Below are 19,681 nucleotides of genomic sequence, written 5' to 3'. Positions count from 1 at the left end.
TAATTGCAGGTTAACCACTTACAAATATTAATATGGGTTTTATTGACTCTTGACTATGACGTGATCCCATGACATAAATAAGGGGGTTAGGGTAGGACCCTAACAACTTGACATGAAACCACACACTAAACCAATTTATCACTTAGTTAACGCTCACTTAATTGACTCTCTAATTTTAACTTACTATTCATGCATTCAGGAATAATTACAATTTCTAAGAGAGGCCATTTTGAAATAGAGCTATGTAGTGTACACAAACTTCATATTTAATTTTCAAAATTTTAAAGTTCAAAATCTAAGAGAAACCACCACTTGATTGAACTGGAAAAATTAAGGATTTGGTTGAGATGCAACATATATAAATTTGATGTCTTTGTTGTGCTTTATTTAAAGAAAAATAGTTTAGCTTACATTAGCAGATAATCATACACAAGAATCTACATTCGTACTATGGGATTGGAAGTGGTTAAGTGTATAAGATTGTTTTATGCAATATGTTATCTGCAATTGTTTTCTATTATTGAGGGTGTACACATTACATCTTAGGGATGTTTTGTGTAGAAACACCAAAACAACACTACGACAACATTGAATGGCATAACATACATCACTTTTATAAGAAACGGGAAATATTGTAACTAAACTTACATATGCAAGAATTAGTGATATGGGAACAATTAGAAATGAGGGAAATACACTTGAACAATTGCACATTCACAATCTTAGAAGTGGAGTATTAATAACAGAAGAAGTCACTCGAAAGTAACAACAATGGCACCTCATGCATTTACATTTCCATATAATATAAATTAAAAACTTGAGATGGAAAGAAAGCATTGCAAGCTGATATATAAAACAAATAAAAACTAAGGTTATCTATATCCTAAACAAAGATTATGTTCAATCTAAATGGTTATTTGTTACAGGACAGGTAAGAGATTATTACTTCAATCTGGTTAGAGATTATTACTTTAACCTTGATTTGTAGTTTGCTAGCTGTCCCTAATGTTATTATTAGGTTGTTGTTTTTAGTTTTGAGGATTCCTTTGGATTTGATTTTGGTCATTTGTTTTTCATTTTCTTATTCTTCTCTTTATTACTAGGCCGATAGGTGTCTATTTACATTCTAAAAAGTATGCATGATTAAACATGGAAGAATAGGCCACAACAACTGAAACTTATGAATGATTAAACTTGGAGGAATAGACCACAACAACTAAAACATATGCATGATTAAATGTGGAGGAATATACAACCCAAAGTGGAGGTATAAGGAAAAGGTTTCGTGATTCTCATATATGTGGCCTCGCTGTGTAAATGCTCTAGTTCAATTTGTTCTTCATGCCATCCTCTCTTTCACCATACAAGAAGATTGTTTATATTCCTCGTATTTCTCTAAATCAATTTTGCCTTCTATGCCATGCACTTATTTCATTGAGTCACAAATAATTGTTCATCATGTTATAGATCCTCAAAAGTATTTGTAGATTTAGTGAATAAATGATAATGGTGATGAGATCTGATAGAAATATAATGGTATAGATGACTCCCTTACACTACTCCCCTTCTGATGGCACCATATTGGCAGAATTATCATTTAAAGGCATGCGAGTAATAGCTTTGATGGAAGCTATTATTACCGCTAAACTAGTATTGTTCGAAATAGAATTGTAAGCGGTAAACCTAGTGGTCTTCTCAATTTGAATTTATATGCGATTTCTTTACAAATGAATTAATATTTTTTTGACGAATTGATCTTTCTTTTAATAGATTGCACACTATTTTCCAATTAACCTTAGAGCTTGATTTCTCAAAATATAAATAGAGCCTCACAAAAATTCTATAGTATTCACCAATAAATTCCAAGGTGTGAATGTTTGGTTGTCTAAAGATTTTTGCAATATCATTTTTTCAATTTGCATCAAATCACTGGATTAATTAGGGAATATCGCACTTTAAACAACAAATTATGAAGATATGAAGAACAAAAATCCGAGAACAAAAGTGTCCTCTTCATTTACATGGTCATTTATTACAAAAAGGTATTGGAATTTTTATGTAGCATTTAACTCTAAAAATTTGAGTATATCAAAACCTTGATGAATGCTAGGCAATTTGAGACAAATATGATGGATTTTTATCGAATGAAATTCATACAAATTGTCCCAAAACAAAATGATGATATTTTTTACTTATTGGATGTCTCGGTTCTACACGTTCAGAGTAGTGTAAAGTTTGTACAAAAATTCTCTTTGAACAATTGATACATGTAATATTCCTCTTTTCTTACTAGATTATTTATACATGTGATCTTCGTATTTATTACTGGATTATTTAAACATATCATAGGGGTTCCATATTTTATTTTTCTATCTCTACTCAATGGTACATGCAAATATTTATTATTCTAAACTTGGGTAATGGAGCCCTTAAATAAATATTTTTATTTCTTGTCATAACAAAAATGATGATTTAATATTTTAAAAAATAAAAATTTATGTATGGAGGAACCAACCATTGAAATTGATTTCCCTATTTATAAAATCTAATAAATTTTTGCTCAAATGTAAACCAAATCTTTATAATTTTTGAGTTGCAAAATTGATGTAGCAAATTCATTATGATATTTAAATCGTAGAATTGAGGAATTATTTTTGTTTTTTAATATTATTCTTTCCTTAGTTTAATTGGTATATGTTTTTTATTTTTTTATTTTTAAATAAATTAAAAAGACAAACAAACTTATTATTTAAAATACACAATTAAATTCAATGTTCTGATTTTCTTCATTCATATTTAACACATGAGTTTTTTTAAGATATCTTGAACTATAAAATTTGATTGATTCCCAATATAAAATAATAACATTAAAATTTGTTTTAAAATTTAAAATTATATTTTTTAATAAAATCAATTAAAAAAATAAAACATAAACTAAATTTATTATTTTAATTTTAATATTTTTTTGTCTTAAACTTTATTAAAAATATAAATTCAAAATATTAATAACCTCTATATATATATATATATATATATAAAAAAAAAAAACTAGAATTCTCTTTATTTCAAAATAAAAATAATATCAAACACTCGTAAATCCTTGTATCATCAACATCGGCCAAACCCTATATAAGTTGTCTTTTGTGCCACATATTTGATTCCAATTTTGTGTCGAAATATACATACTCATTTTAAAATATAAGAACATAATTATTGCATATGAGATACATTAATTTTTTAGTTAACATTAACTTAAAAGGCCATTGCCCGTCTTTTATCTAAATACCATTCCTTAGCTCTCAATTTCGTTACCCATCTTTGAGGTTGACAAGGTTGACAATGTGAAGGATCATGCAATAAAAGGCCAAGGATAACTCTTAAGTTTAATCAATATGAAATTTTACAAAATATTCACCGAGTTTAACCAAAAAAAGATGTACAATAGAAATCTTTCATGTATTTGAATCAAAACTACAACCAACCATATGAGTCTTAAACAAATCCATACTGATGTAATATCTATTTTAGATGATTATGGAATAATTCTCCAATATCAATTATCTATTTAAATTATCTTTAAAATTAAATAATTATTTTAATAAATATTTGTTTTGAGTTAAGTTAATAATTTCATTTTAATATTATATATATATATATATATATATATATATATATATATATATATTAAATTAATAATCACATTATAATATATAATTTATAATTAAATTAATAATCACATTATAATATATTATTTAATTGTGCCACATATTTTATTCCCAAATTTTGTGTCATTTTGAGACTTGATAAATGAAAACCTTCTCAGGTTCACATAGAAATGATAGAACGGATAACGAATCGCTAGACTTTGTAGCCGCTAAGAGAAATATTTTCTCTTTGTCTCAACTTCGAGCTTTTCAATTTTCTTTACATTTACATGCAAAAACAAACTATCAATTATTATGGAATGTAAACATTTATTTTTTATTTTATTTAAATTTTATGATAAGATTTTTGTGATTTTTGTTGAACTTATTTGAATGATATTTTTAATATAAAAAATTTAATATTTTAAGTTTTTTATTTTTATAAAATTTTAATTATGAAAAAACTACAATTTAAAATAATAAATGGTAATAAGATCAATTAAAATTAATATAATATAAATTGAATTTACTATTTCAATTTTAAGTTATATTCATCACTAAAAATATTAAGTGAAAATATGCCTAAAATATACATATCGAAAATACATGAAATATTCTCATATCCACATATAACCAACTATAGGGTTAGGAGCAGTATAGAATTTCTGTGTTAATTTCCTATACAAAAAGGAATTAAAAAATGGGGTGGAATATTTTAATGTAGGGAGTAAAAAAATAATATTAATCTTAATAAATAAGAATAATAATATTTTTTTTATAATTGAGGATAAAATTATTAATAAAAAATAAAAATTAATTTTTTTTTTCCTTTTAACAATATTAATAATATTAGCACTAATATTTTTAATACAAAGCGTATTAAGATTAATATTAATAAATAAAATTAGTAATATTGATGATGATGATGATGATGATGATGATGATGATGATGATGATGATGATGATGATGATGATGATGATGATGATGATGGTGTGGTGGTGGTGGTGGTGGTTAACGTCCGCTGATACCAAACAATGGTCTATTGGACCTAAAGAAACAAATTATTTATTTTGATTTAAGATTTTATTCCTATGCTCAAAAAGCTTGGAGAGAAACCTCCCGAGCTCACTATAATTTTGACATTTTAAAAGGCTAGGAAGGTCAGTATTGTAACAAAGATTGTGAAACTAAGATCTAATGTGGTTATACGCAGGGCATTCTAAGAGAAGTGGTTTTCATCCTCGATGTTCCTATTCTCACATATATGGAAAATCCTTTCCATCCATGGCGTTTTAGGAACTGCCCAACGACCTGTTTCACTATGGAGCTCGTGAGAATTCATTCTAATCTTTGCTATATTAATTTTCTTCATTGAGCTAGTTAAAATAGAGAGATACTTTTGATCTTCTAGGGTGGGGTTGATGACCTTCTTATAATAACTTAATTTTCTTTTAGCCGCTAAATCTTTCTCACACCACATTTTTTCTTTGAACTTAGAGGTAACAATATCTTTAATGCTATTTATGTTTTGCAATGCATCATTTTTGTTGATCTCCCAATAGTTTAACCAGGTCCTTGTGTCTTTATGCCACCCTCGATTGAGCCTTAGGTGGTTTTGGCTAGAATTTAAAGCTATCTTAGGAAGTCTATGATCATCTATGTTACTGATTTTGTGCTTGTACAACAGAAACCTAAGCATAGCTAGGCCCTCAATAGGGGAAAGACCTGCTTCTATAAGGAGAATAGGATAGGGTGTATTACTTTTAATTTTCAGGTTATAAGTTATAAAACGCTTTTGGATTTGCTCAATCTTTCTCCATGATTCTCTGGAGATGCTGCAACCCCAAACCTCACAGCCATATAAGATAACAGGAGTGACTAAAGTTTCAAAGAGGAACTTCTTTTTATCCCACATTACAAGGTTTGCTATTTTGCAATTATTTTCAAGACCAAAATAAGCTTTCCACCCCCCATTAATCATTTTCTCAATGCTATGGTTCAAGTTGAGCTTGTGATGAATATCAATTCCTAGGTACTTGTAAGAATACACTTCCTCCAAGTTATTATTGTCATACATAAAATTAGCGTAAGTGTCCTTCTTGGATTTGATAATCATAACTTTTGTTTTGTCAGTGTTAACAGTCATACCCTTGGTAGAGCAGAAATCCTTAAGAATCTTGAGTTGCTTATTAAGATCAGATGGGCACCTTGCCAAAAGAACAATATCGTCAGCATAAAGACCAAATTGGTGACCATAATTTATGACCAAATATGTGAAACCATCACAAAACATATTTAGCCATGAGAAACTTATGTCAACTATGACAGTCATGATCACCTTTGGTCAACCATATTTACCATAACCAACCTATGAAAATCATGGTCTTGCTATATATATATATATATATATAGATATATATATATATATATATATATATATATATATATATATATATATATATTCCTCTAAGCAATATAATTATCTATTTTTAATATTATTATATTTTTTAAATCCACATATTAATTAATTTATGACTCTCTAAAATTAATTTTATATTTGAGGATATGAATAGGATTTAACCATTAATATTAATATTTTTAGAATAATATTCATTAATAGGGTTATAAGGGGTATAAAAAGTTTAATACAAATTAATTGTTTTATTGAATCAATTATAATATTACTTTATAAAAATAATTTTTAATTTCTTTATTTAGATTCCTTTACTTTTTGGTCAAATCCTTTACTAATTTTGTTCCCCTTAACAATATTTTTATATTTTTTATATGTTTTTATAATGTTATTTGTTAATCCCCTATGTCCTTCTAGAATTATTTTAATTTGATCTAGTTAATATCTAGGGATTTGAATAGGACTAAACCATTAATATTAATATTTTATATAATTCATTAATAAGATTATAAAGGGTTATAAAAAGTTTTGATTAATTAATTTATTAATCATCTTATTATAACTTTTTACTTTATAATATGAAAATAATTTTTAATTTCTTAAATTATATTCTCTTGACTTTTTCAATCAAAACCTTTCCTAATTTCTGCCCTTAGTCAAACTAGTTGTTAACCCTAATGGCTAGTTAGTCGCTCCCTACATCTATTTATTACAATCCCTCGATCTGGTTCCTCATCTTTTCCAGAAGATGAAGCACACTAGCTAGTTCGAAATGTGTCGACAAGAATTTCTCTTATGTGATTTTTACCGAAAGATGTTGGCATAACTATTATGGATCATAGAAGTCTTAATTCAAAAATGGTTAAAATGGTCAAACATTGTCAACCTAAGTCACCATGGAAAAATTTGGTCAATGTAATGGTTAACCATAATGGCCTACCATTTTCAGCCACAGAAAACAATGGTCAAGCCTAGTTGGATATGCTCAACCATGGTCAACCATTTTGGTCATAATAAAGGTTTTATACTATTATTGTTTATAATAAAGAGTTTAATATTAGATTTTATAATATTAGATTTAATATTAGATTTTATAATTTAAGCTTTATAACATTAGGTTTTATAATATTGGTTTTAATATTAGGGCTTATGATATAGTGTTTATAATATTCAAACACAATCAACCATAATGGTTAATCAAGGTATCTATGATGACCCACGATCAACGATGGTAAAACAAGGTCAACGAACATTAACCGAGCTCATACATGATCAACATAATTAGAATGGCCAACAAATGTCTACCAAGGTCAATGTGCCATTGTTACATTACATTGCAATTTCCTTAAGGTCAGCCATGATCAACCATGCTCAACCAAGGTCATTCATGGTTAAACGTGGTCAACATGGCTAGTGAGGGTCAACCATTATCAACTATTCTTTATAATATTAATCACTTGGGTTTATAATATTAATAATCTCTTTGGTTTATTTCTTAGGGTTTATAATATTGGTTTTAATGGAGCTTATAATATTAGGTTAAATATAGTTTATAATATTTCATTTATAATATTAAGTTCAATATTAGGATTTGTAATACGGTTTTATAATATTTGGCCTTATAATATTTAAACATAGTCAAATCAATTCTACCATTGGATTTATAGTATTGGGGTTTTTAATACCATATTTAGAATATTATGTTTAATATCAGGGTTTGAAATGTTGGGTGTCTAATTGTCGCAGTGTGACAAGCATCGTCACAACGCCACGATTAGTGTCACGATCATTGTTATAATGATATTACTTTGCAATTTATTACTAATAAAAATTAAAATTTGAAAATTCTATTCATTTTGAAAGTATTAAATATGTTAAGATTAATATTCTTAATATAAAGTTTATTAATATTAATATTAATAAATAGCATTAATAATATTTACATTTTAATTATTTTAATCAAATATGGTCAGATATTGCCAATACTATCAATCATTGTTACTCATAGCCAACCATGGCTAAATGTGGCATTGTGACAATGATTGGTGAGACCATGTTTATTTTAGTATTTGAAATTTTTATATTTGGGTTTATCAATGTTGGGTTTATAATATTAGTTCCTTGGGTTTAATATTATTCCCTTGGGTTCATAGTCCCTTGGGGTTTTAGTATTAGTCGCTTGGGTTTATGTTTCGGTTTATTATTAACTTGGCTTTAGAATATCAATCATGGTCAACCATAACCAACCATCGTCAATTGTGGTCAATGATGGTCCAATCTCACATTATGACAAAGAATGTCTCCACTTAGCATTTATATACCTTGGGTTTATAATATTAGTCCCTTGGGTTTGATATTATTCCCTTAGGTTCATAATCCCTTGGGTTTTTAGTATGAATCCCTTTGGTTTATTGTTCCTTTGGGTTTACAATATCAATCACTTGGGTTTATTATTTCCCAATCAACCATGGTTTATTATGATGTCAACCATGGTAAACCGCAGTCCAACATGGAATTTGATAAGGATTGTCTGAATATTACAATCAATGATGGTCAACCATGTTTATTTTAGCGTTTATAATATTTATCGTAGTGTTTATATATGTTGGGTTTATAATATTAGTCCCTTGGGTTTAATATTGTTCCCTTGGGTTCATAATCCCTCGGGGTTTTAGTATTAACCCCTTGGGTTTATTATTACTTTGGGCTTATAATATCAATCCATTGGGTTTATTATTACCTTAGGTTTATAATATCAATCACGTTAAACCATTTTCAATCATAGCCAACCATGGTTGAATGTCGCATTGTGACAAGGATTGTCTCACTAAAAAGAAAACCATGTTTATTTTAGTGTTTGTAATGTTTATATTTGGGTTCACCAATGTTCGGTTTATAATATTAGTCCCTTAGGTTTAATATTATTCCCTTGTGTTCATAGTCTCTTGCATTTTTAGTATTAATCCCTTCGGTTTATGTTTCCCTTGGCTTTATTATTAACTTGGCATTATAATATCAATCATGGTCAACCATAGTTATCTATAACCAATAATGGTCAACTGTGGTCAATGATGGTCTCACTCTCACATTATGACAAAAATTGTCTCCACTACTGGTTTATATACATTGGGTTTATAATATTAGTCCCCTGGGATTAATACTATTCCCTGAAGTTCATAATCCCTTGGGTTTACATTATTAATCCCTTGGGTTTATTGTTCCTTTAGGTTTATAATATCAATCGATTGGGTTTATTATTACCTCGCCAACCATGGTTTATTATTATGTCAACCACGTCCCAACATGGAATTGTGATAAGGATTGTCTCAATATTATATTCAATGATGGTCAATCACATTAATTTTAGTGTTTATAATATTTATCTTAAGGTTTATATACGTTGGGTTTATAATATTAGTCCCTTCGGTTTAATATTATTCCCTTGGGTTCATAATCCCCTGGGGTTTTAGTGTTAATCCGTTGGGTTTATTATTACATTGGGTTTCTAATACCAATCCCTGGGGTTTATTATTACTTTGGGTTTCTAATACCAATCCCTTGGGTTTATTATTCCATTAGCTTTATAATATCAATCATGGTCAACCATTGTCAATCATATCCAACCATGGTTTAATGTAACATTGTGACAAGGATTCCCCCACTATGAAAATAAGCCATGTTTATTTTAGTGTTTGAAATATTTATATTTGGGTTAACCAATGTTCAGCTTATAATATTAGTCCCTTGGGTTTAATATTATTCCCTTGGGTTCATAGTCCCTTGGGGTTTTAGTATTAATCCCTTGGGTTTATGTTTCCCGTAGGTTCATAATATCAATCCATAGGGTTTATTATTAGCTTGAGTTTATAATATCAATCATGGTCAACTATGGTCAACCATAACCAACCATGGTTAATTGTGGTCAATGATTATTTGATCTCACATTATGACCGAAAATGTCTCCACTTAAGGTTTATATACCTTGGGTTTATAATATTAGTCCCTTGTGTTTAATATTATTCCCTTCGGTTCATAATCCCTTGGGCTTTTAGTATTAATCCATTTGGTTTATTGTTCCTTTAGGTTTATAATATCAATCGCTTGGATTTATTATTCCTGATTCAACCATGATTTATTATGATGTCAACCATGGTCAACCATGGTCCAAGATGGAATTGTGATAAGGATTGTCGCAATATGACAATCAATGATGGTCAATCATGTTTATTTTATTGTTTATAATATTTATCTTAGGGTATATACATTGGGTTTATAATATTTGTCTCTTGGGTTCATAATCCCTTGGGGTTTTAGTATTAATCTCTTGGTTTTATTATTCATTTGGGTTTATAATATCAATCCCTTGGGTTTATTGTTCCCTTAGGTTTATAATATCAATCATGGTTAACCATTTTCAATCATAGCCAACCATGGTCAACCATAGTTGAATGTCACATTGTGACAAGGATTGTCTCACCATGAAAAAAACCATGTTTATTTTAGTGTTTATAATATTTATATTAGGTTTTCCAATGTTGGGTTTATAATATTAGTCCCTTGGGTTTAATATTATTCCATTGGGTTCATAATATCAATCCCTTGGGTTTATTATTAACTTGGGTTTATAATATCAATTATAGGCAACCATGGTCAACCATAACCAACCATGGTCAACTGTGGTCAATCATGGTCCGATCCTGCATTATGACAAAATTTGTCTCCATAAAAAAATCATTCATAATCATGGACAATCATGGTCATCCATGTTTTACAGAATCAAACATGGTCGAACATTGTTAATTGTGGTCAAACATGTTTGAACATTGCATTGTGACAAAAATTATCTCAATATGAAAATCAACCATTGTCCAATGTTGCAGTGTGACAGAGATTGTCTTGATATGAAAATTAACCATTCTGAACCATGGTTCGACATGGCATTCTGATAAGGATTGTCTCAATATGAAAATCAACCATGGCCAATCATGTTTACTTTAGTTTTTATAACATTTATATTAGTGTTTATATAAATTGGGTTTATAATATTAGTCCCTTGGGTTTAATCTTATTGCCTTGGGTTCATAATCCCTTGGGGTTTTAATATTAATCCCTTGGGTTCGTTATTCCCTTGGGTTTATAATATCAATCCATTAGGTTTATAATATTAATCATGGTAAAAAATGGTCAATCATAGCCATCCATGTTCAACCATGGTCAAACCATATGGATATGGAAATCGACCATGGCAACCATGGCCCAATGTTGTGTTGTGACAAAGATTGTCTTGATATGAAAATAAATCATGGTCAACCATGGTTAACCATGGTCCAATGTTGCATTGTGACAATGATTGTCTCTATATGGAAATAAAAAAGGGTCAACCATGTTTATTTTAGGGTTTATAATACTCATGTTAGGGTTTATATACCTTGGGTTTATAATTTTTATACCTTAGGTTTATTATTCCCGTGGGTTTATAATATCAATCCCTTGGGTTTATTGATGCAATTGTTCATATTCCTAGGGTTTAATATTATTCAACAATTGTCAACCATATTCAACCATGGTCAACCATGGTCTGATGTTACATTGTGACAAGGATTGTCTCAATACGAAAACCAATCATGCTCAACCATGTTTATTTTAGTATTTTTAATATTTATCTTAGGGTTTTTATACCTTCGGTTTATAATATTAGTCCGTTGGGTTTAATATTATGCCCTTAGGTTCATAATCCCTTGGGTTTTTTGTACTAATATCTTAGGTTTATTGTTCTTTTGGGTTTATAATATCAATCTGTTGGGTTTATTATTCCCCAATCAACCATGGTCAACCATGGTCCAACATGGAATTGTGATAAGGATTGTCTCAATATGCAAATCAACGATGCTCAATCATGTTTCTTTTAGTGTCTATAATATTTATGTTATGATTTATATATGTTGGGTTTATAATATTACTCCCTTAGGTTTAATATTATTCCATTGGGTTCAAAATCCGTTGGGGTTTTAGTATTAATCCCTTGGGTTTATAATATCAATCCAGTAGGCTTATAATTTAATCATTGGCAACCATGGTCAAACAAGGTTGGGTATGGAAATCAAGCATGGTCAACCATGGTCTAACATTCCATCCAAAAAGATTGTCTCAATATGAAAATAAATCATGGCCAACAATGGTTGACCATGGTCCAACGTTGCATTGTGAAAGGGATTATCTCTATATGGAAATCAACCATATTCAACTATGGTCAACCATGTTTATTTTAGAGTTTATAATATTGATGTTAGCGTTTATATACCTAGGGTTTATATAACTTTGGTTTATAATAGTTATCCCTTAGGTTTATTATTCCCTTGGGTTTATAATATAAATACCTTGGGTTTATTGATCTAACGGTTCATATTCCTAGGGTTTAATAGTATTCAACAATGGTTAACCATAGTCAACCATGATACAATGTCGCATTGTGACAAGGATTGTCATAATATGAAAATCAATCATTCTCAACCATGTTTATTCTAGTATTTTTAATATTTATCTTAGGGTTTTTATACCTTGGGTTTATAATATTAGTCCCTTAGGTTTAACATTATTACCTTGGGTTCATAATGCCTTTGGGTTTTAGTATTAATCCCTTCCATTTATTATTATTTTCAGTTTATAATATCAATCCCTTGGGTTTATTATTCACTTAGGTTTATAATATCAATCATGGTGAACAATTGTCAACCATGGTCAATCATGGATTTTTAGTATTTTAGCATCAATCCCTTAGGATTATTTTTCCCTTGGGTTCATAATATCATTCCCTTGGGCTTATTATTAACTTGGATTTATAATATCAAACATGGTCAACTGTGGTCAACCATAACCAACCATGGTGGGATGTCGCATTATGAAAAAAATTGTCTCCATATAAAAATCATAGACAATCATTGTCAACCATGGTCACCCATGGTTGATCATCGTCAAGCATGTTTTATAGAATCAAACATGGTCAGCCATGGTCAATCTTGGATTTTTGTATTAATCCCAATGGTTTGTTATTCCTTTGGGTCAAACATAGTGAATCATAGTCAACCATGTTCAACCATGCTCAAATGTCGCTTTGTGACAAAGATTGTCTCAATATGAAAATCAACCATGGCGAACCACACTCAACCATGGTCCAGCATCACATTGTGAGAAAGAATTAATTATTATTATAAATTATTATCATTATTAATTATTATTGTATAAATATGAATTAATTATTATTATTTTTATTTAATTAATCAATACTCATATTATTATTATTTAATAATATTTAATTAAAAATATTATTATTGTTTAACAAAAATTAACTTTTTAACAATTATTTATTTATTTTTATCAGTAAATTATTATTATTATTATTTTTATTATAAGTTATAAAATAAAATAAAATAAAAATATTTATATTTTTTCTAAAAACAATATTAAAATTTAATGTTTTTTAATAAAATAAGTAATTATTTATTTACATTTTATAAAAAATGAATAATAATTTTTTATTATTTTTATTTTTATTATACATTTGCAATGATTTGTGTCATAGATAGATATGAGGCTTTATGAGTATATGAGCCACATTTACTAAAATAATTATTGTTATTATTAAGTAATTATTGTTATCAAAATTATTGTTGTTAATTAATATTACTAATATTATGATGAGTTATTATTATTATTGATGATGATGATGGTGGTGGTGGTTAACGTCTGCTAAGACCAAACATTGGTTTATCGGACCTAAAGAAACAAATTATTTATTTTGATTTAAGATTTTATTCCTATGCTCAAAAAGCTTGGAGAGAAGCCTCCCGAGCTCACTATAATTTTGACATTGTAAAAGGCTAGGAAGGTCAGTATTGTAACAAAGATTGTGAAACTGAGATCTAATGTGGTTGTACGCGGGGCACTCTAGGAGGAAGTGGTTTTCATCCTCGATGTTCCTATTCTCACATATATGGCAGATCCTTTCCATCCATGGTGTTTTATTATAATACTATAATAATAATTATGTTATTATTATTATTATTATTATTATTATTATTATCGTAAATTATAATAATATATTAATATATAAGAATATGGTTGTTATTATTTATAGTTTTTATTTAAAAAAATACACATAATAATTATTAATGTGGTTGATATAGCCTATCATTGTATATCAGCCACATTGGAAAATGTGGTTGTACATATGCTTCATATATGCCTATCAGAGTATATCAACCACATTGGTAAATCTGGCTTTGTTAGTTAATATTCTAATTGATAGGGCTAGGTACATTCTATTACTCATACACCTATTCTTGAAAATGAGGTTTTGATGAAGTTGTTGCTATTGTTTCCTATGCTAAGATGTTGATATAATTACTAATAAATGATGACATACCTCTCACGAGATTTTTGAGTGGTTTGTGCAATATTGTTATACATATTCGAAGCATAACACACAAATATACATGTTTAGAAATAAATATTTCATGCGATATAAATAAAGAAAATCATCCAAGCATGCTAAGATTCTAATTGCATGCAACATACACGGGTGGGACTACTGCAAATTGATTCAAAACACCAAAACTCCATAGGTTAGAGTTGGTAATGGGACTTGCTTTCATATTGCTTGTATCCTCCTACAATACGGGCTTATGGGTGACACCTCTAGAGATTCGAACACAAGTTGGACTACTACAAATCGATTCCAAACACCAAAACTCCAGAGGCTGGAGTTGGTGATTAGAGTTTCTTTCATATTGCTTGTATCCTACTAAACTACGGGCATATGGGCGACACCTCTAGAGATTTGAACATGTGTGAGACTACCGCAAATCGATTCCAAACATCAAAACTCCTGAGGCCAGAGTTGGTGATGGGACTTGCTTTCATATTTCTTGTATCCTCCTACACTACGAGCGTATGGGTGATGCCTCCAGAGATTTGAACATGGGTGGGACTACTGCAAATCGATTCCAAACAAAAAAACTCCAGAGGTAGGAGTTGGTGATGGTACTTGCTTTCATATTTCCTGTATCCTCCTACACTATGGACGTATTGGTGACGCGTCCAGAGATTTGAACACGGGTAGAACTACTACAAATTAATTCCAAACACCAAAACTCAAGAGGCCAAAGTTGGTGATGGGACTTGCTTTCATATTTCTTGTATCCTCCTACACCAAGGGTGTATGGATGATGCCTCCAAAGATTTGAACAGAGGTGGGACTACTACAAATCAATTCCAAACACCAAAACTCTAGAGGCCGGAGTTGGTGATGGGACTTGATTTCATATTTCTTGTATCCTCCTACACTACGAGTGTATGGTTGATGCTTCTAAAGATTTGAACATAGTTGGGACTACTGCAAATCGATTCCAAACACCAAAACACCAGAGGCCGAAGTTGGTGATGGGACTTGCTTTCATATTGCTTGTATCCTCCTACACTACGGGCATTTCAATGATGCCTCTAGAGATATAAACACGGGTGGGACTACTGCAAATCAATTCCAAAAGCTAAAACTCCAGAGGTCGTAGTTGGTGATGGAACTTGCTTTCATATTGCTTGTATCCTCCTACACTATGGGCATATGGTAACACCTCAACAGATTTGAACACTGGTGGGACTAGTCGAAATCGATTCCAAACACCAAAACCTCAGAGGCCGAAGTTGGTGATGGGACTTACTTTCATATTTCGTGTATCCTCCTACACTATAGGTGTACGGGTGATGCCTCTAGAGATTTGAACACAGGTGGGACTACTGAAAATCGATTCCAAACAACAAAACTGCAGAGGCCGAAGTTAGTGATGGGACTTGCTTCAATATTTCTTGTATCCTCCTACACTAAAATCATATGGGTGACGCCTCTAGAGATTTCAACATGGGTGGGACTACTGCAAATCGATTCCAAACATCAAAACTCCAGAGGCTAGAGCTAGTGATGGGACTTGCTTTCATATTACTTGTATCCTCGTACACTACAGGGATATGGCTGATGCCTCCAGAGATTTGAACACGGGTGGGACTACTGCAAATTGATTCCAAACACCAAAACTCCAGAGGTCGGAGTTGGTGATGGGAATTGCTTTCATATAGCTTGTATCCTCCTACACTACGGGCATGTGGGTGATGCCTTGAGAGATTTAAACAAAGGAGGGACTACTACAAATCGATTCCAAACACCAAAACTCCAGACGCCAGAGGTTGTCATGGGACTTCCTTTCATACTACTTGTATCCTTGTACACTAAGGGCGTATTGGTGACACCTCCACAGATTTGAACATAAGTGGGACTACTGCAAATTGATTCCAACCAACAAACCTCTAGACGTTGGAGTTGGTGATGGGACGTGCTTTCATATTACTTATATCCTTCTACACTACGAGCATATGGGTGACGCTTCAAAAGATTTGAATATAGTTGGGACTACTGCAAATCAATTCCAAACACCAAAACTCCAGAGCTTGGAGTTGGTGATGGGACCTGCTTTCATATTTCTTGTATCCTCCCACACTACGGGCATATGGGTGACGCCTCCAGAGATTTGAACATGGGTGGGACTACTGCAAATCGATTCCAAACACAAAAACTCCAGAGGTCGGAGTTGGTGATGGGACTTTCTTTCATATTTCTTATATCCTCCTACACTACGAGTGTATGGGTGACACCTCGAGAGATTTCAACATGGGTGGGACTACTGCAAATCGATTCCAGACACCAAAACTTTAGAGGCCGAAGTTGGTGATGGGACTTGATTTGATATTTCTTGTGTCCTCCTACACTATAGGCGTATGGGTGATGCCTCCAAAGATTTGAACACAGGTGGGACTACTACAAATCGATTCCAAACATCAAAACTCTAAAGGCCGAAGCTAGTGATGGGACTTGCTTTCATATTTCTTGTACCCTCCTATACCACGGGCGTATGGGTGATGCCTCTAGAGATTTGAACACGAGTGGGACTACTGCAAATCGATTCCAAACACCGGAACTCTAGAGTTCAGAGCTAGTGATGGAACTTGATTTCATATTGCCTGTATCTTCCTATACTATAGGCATATGGGTGACACCTCTAGAGATTTGAACATGAGTGGGACTACTGCAAATCGATTCCAAACACAAAAACTGCAGAGGTCGGAGTTGGTTATGGGACTAGATTTCATATTGCTTGTATCGTACTACACCACGGGCATATGGGCGATGCCTCTAGAGATTTGAACACGAGTGGGACTACTTCAAATTGATTCAAACACCAGAACTCCAGAGGCTGGAGTTGGTGATGGGACTTATTTTCATATTTCTTATATCCTCCTACATTAGTGGCATATGGGTGATGCCTCCACAGATTTGAACACAGGAGGGACTACTCGAAATCAATTCCAAATGCCAAAACTGAAGAGGCCAGAGTTGGTGATGGGACTCACTTCATATTTCTTGTATCCTCCTACACTATGAGCATATGGGTGACGCTTCAAGAGATTTGAACAAAGATGGGACTACTGCAAATCGATTCCAAGCACCAAAACTCCAAAGGCCAAAGATGGTGATGGGACTTGCTTTGATATTACTTGTATCCTCCTACACTACGGGTGAATGGGTGATGCCTCTAGAGATTTGAACACAGTGGGACTACTGCAAATCGATTCCAAACACCAAAACTCCAGAGGTTGGAGTTGGTGATGGGACTTGGTTTCATATTGCTTGTATCCTCCTACATTATGGGTGTATGGGTAATGCCTCGAGATATTTGGACATGGGTGGGACTACTGCAAATCGATTACAAACACAAAAACTCGAGATGCGAGAGTTGGTGATGCAACTTTCTTTCATATTGCTTGTATCCTCCTACACCATAGGAGTATGGGTGACACCTCAAGATATTTGAACATAAACACCAAAACTCGAGTGACCGGAGTTGGTGATGGGACTTTCTTTCATATTTCTTGTATCCTCCTATACTGTGGGAGTATGGGTGATGCCTCTAAATATTTGAACAAGGGTGAAACTACTGCAAATTGATTCCAAACACCAAAGCTCGAGAGGCCGGAGTTGGTGATGTACCTGCTTTCATATTGCTTGTATCCTACTACAATACGGGCATATGGGTGATGCCTCCAGAGATTTGAACACCGGTGAGACTAGTAGAGTGAAGCGAAATGGAAAGATAGTTCTCTATAACCACAGAAAAATGGAAAACATCTTTCTCATACATTATAATTAGAGAAAAAGGGAAAACACCTATCTCAAACATTATATCGAATTAAATGATGAGCCGTTTTCTTAGATTGACTTTAATGTGGAACATCATATTTGATTAAATTCAAAATAATTCTCAAATATAAACCGTTTAAAGATAATTCAATGATTTAATCAAATGTGCATATATAAAATGGATGTCAAGATAAAATAATTATAAACCCTTTCAATCTTCTTCAACAGCATGCACTTTGCACATTGTATAGCATAGCATAGCAGATCACAGAGTAACTATTGACTACATTTGACACATATCTAAATTTCAATATTCGGTGATATGATATGATACAATAAAAATATTATCGCCTGGTCGATCTTCATCATCTGTATGTATTCGCCATGCCAACGATTTATTCATTGGTGGACAACATCTTTCCTGCTAGTAGACACAATCTCTGTGTTAGTGGTGGAGTCAGAACCCTCGTCCAATTTTACATTATCCAAGATCCAAGGATGATTTACGTTATTCCAATAATCGTGATTAAACAAAGTTTGGACCATCCTAAACAAAGTTTGGATATATCAAGAAACTGGAAAGAAAATAAGCACTCACTCAAGATTTGATCGCAAGAAGATCCGCGTGTGCAGTCCTCCTACAACATTCCAAGAACGAGTTCCTTTGTGGATTCTGATATGGAGGGCAAGAAGGGGTCACTCAGCTTTGGTTGTGTATTTTATATTTACTCATACATGACCGCGGCATTTTCCACTGCATAAAATGGTGTCCTCTCGAAGAGTAGACTGTACAACACCACTCCTGCACTCCATATATCAATATCGTACAAGTTCACACTTTTGCCAAACATCTCTGGAGCAGAATATACCAATGTCTCTACATTATCCATTATAATGACTGCATTTTTCCGACCTGCAAAAATAAATAATCCATCAATGTACTACAAGGGACTGCAAAATTTACAAACTAGCACAACCATATTTATCAATATGGTTTATATAGGTAGATAGGTGTATATCAAGCATATATACAGCCAGATTTTCCAATATGGTTGATAAAAGCGATAGGCTTATATCAACCACATTAATAATTATTATGGGTATTTTAGATTATTAATAACTATATAAATATTAACAACCAGATTATTTATATATATTACTATACAAATATTATAATAATTATATAAACTCCTAATATATATTAATTAATAATAAGAATAGCTCATAATAATATTAGATTATCATTATATTATTTAAAAAATCTAATAATATAAAATTATAAAAAAAATATTAACAATTATATTGTATAATAATAATAATAATATTCATATTCATATTAATAAATAAATTTTTATTTGATTATAATATTATAGTAATAT

Source organism: Pinus tabuliformis, chromosome 3_2 (assembly GCF_031772625.1).
Source record: "Pinus tabuliformis cultivar Carrire ecotype Pingquan chromosome 3_2, CPIR1, whole genome shotgun sequence".
NCBI classification, from domain to species: domain Eukaryota; kingdom Viridiplantae; phylum Streptophyta; class Pinopsida; order Pinales; family Pinaceae; genus Pinus; species Pinus tabuliformis.
Note: the sequence above shows the minus strand (reverse complement) of the source record.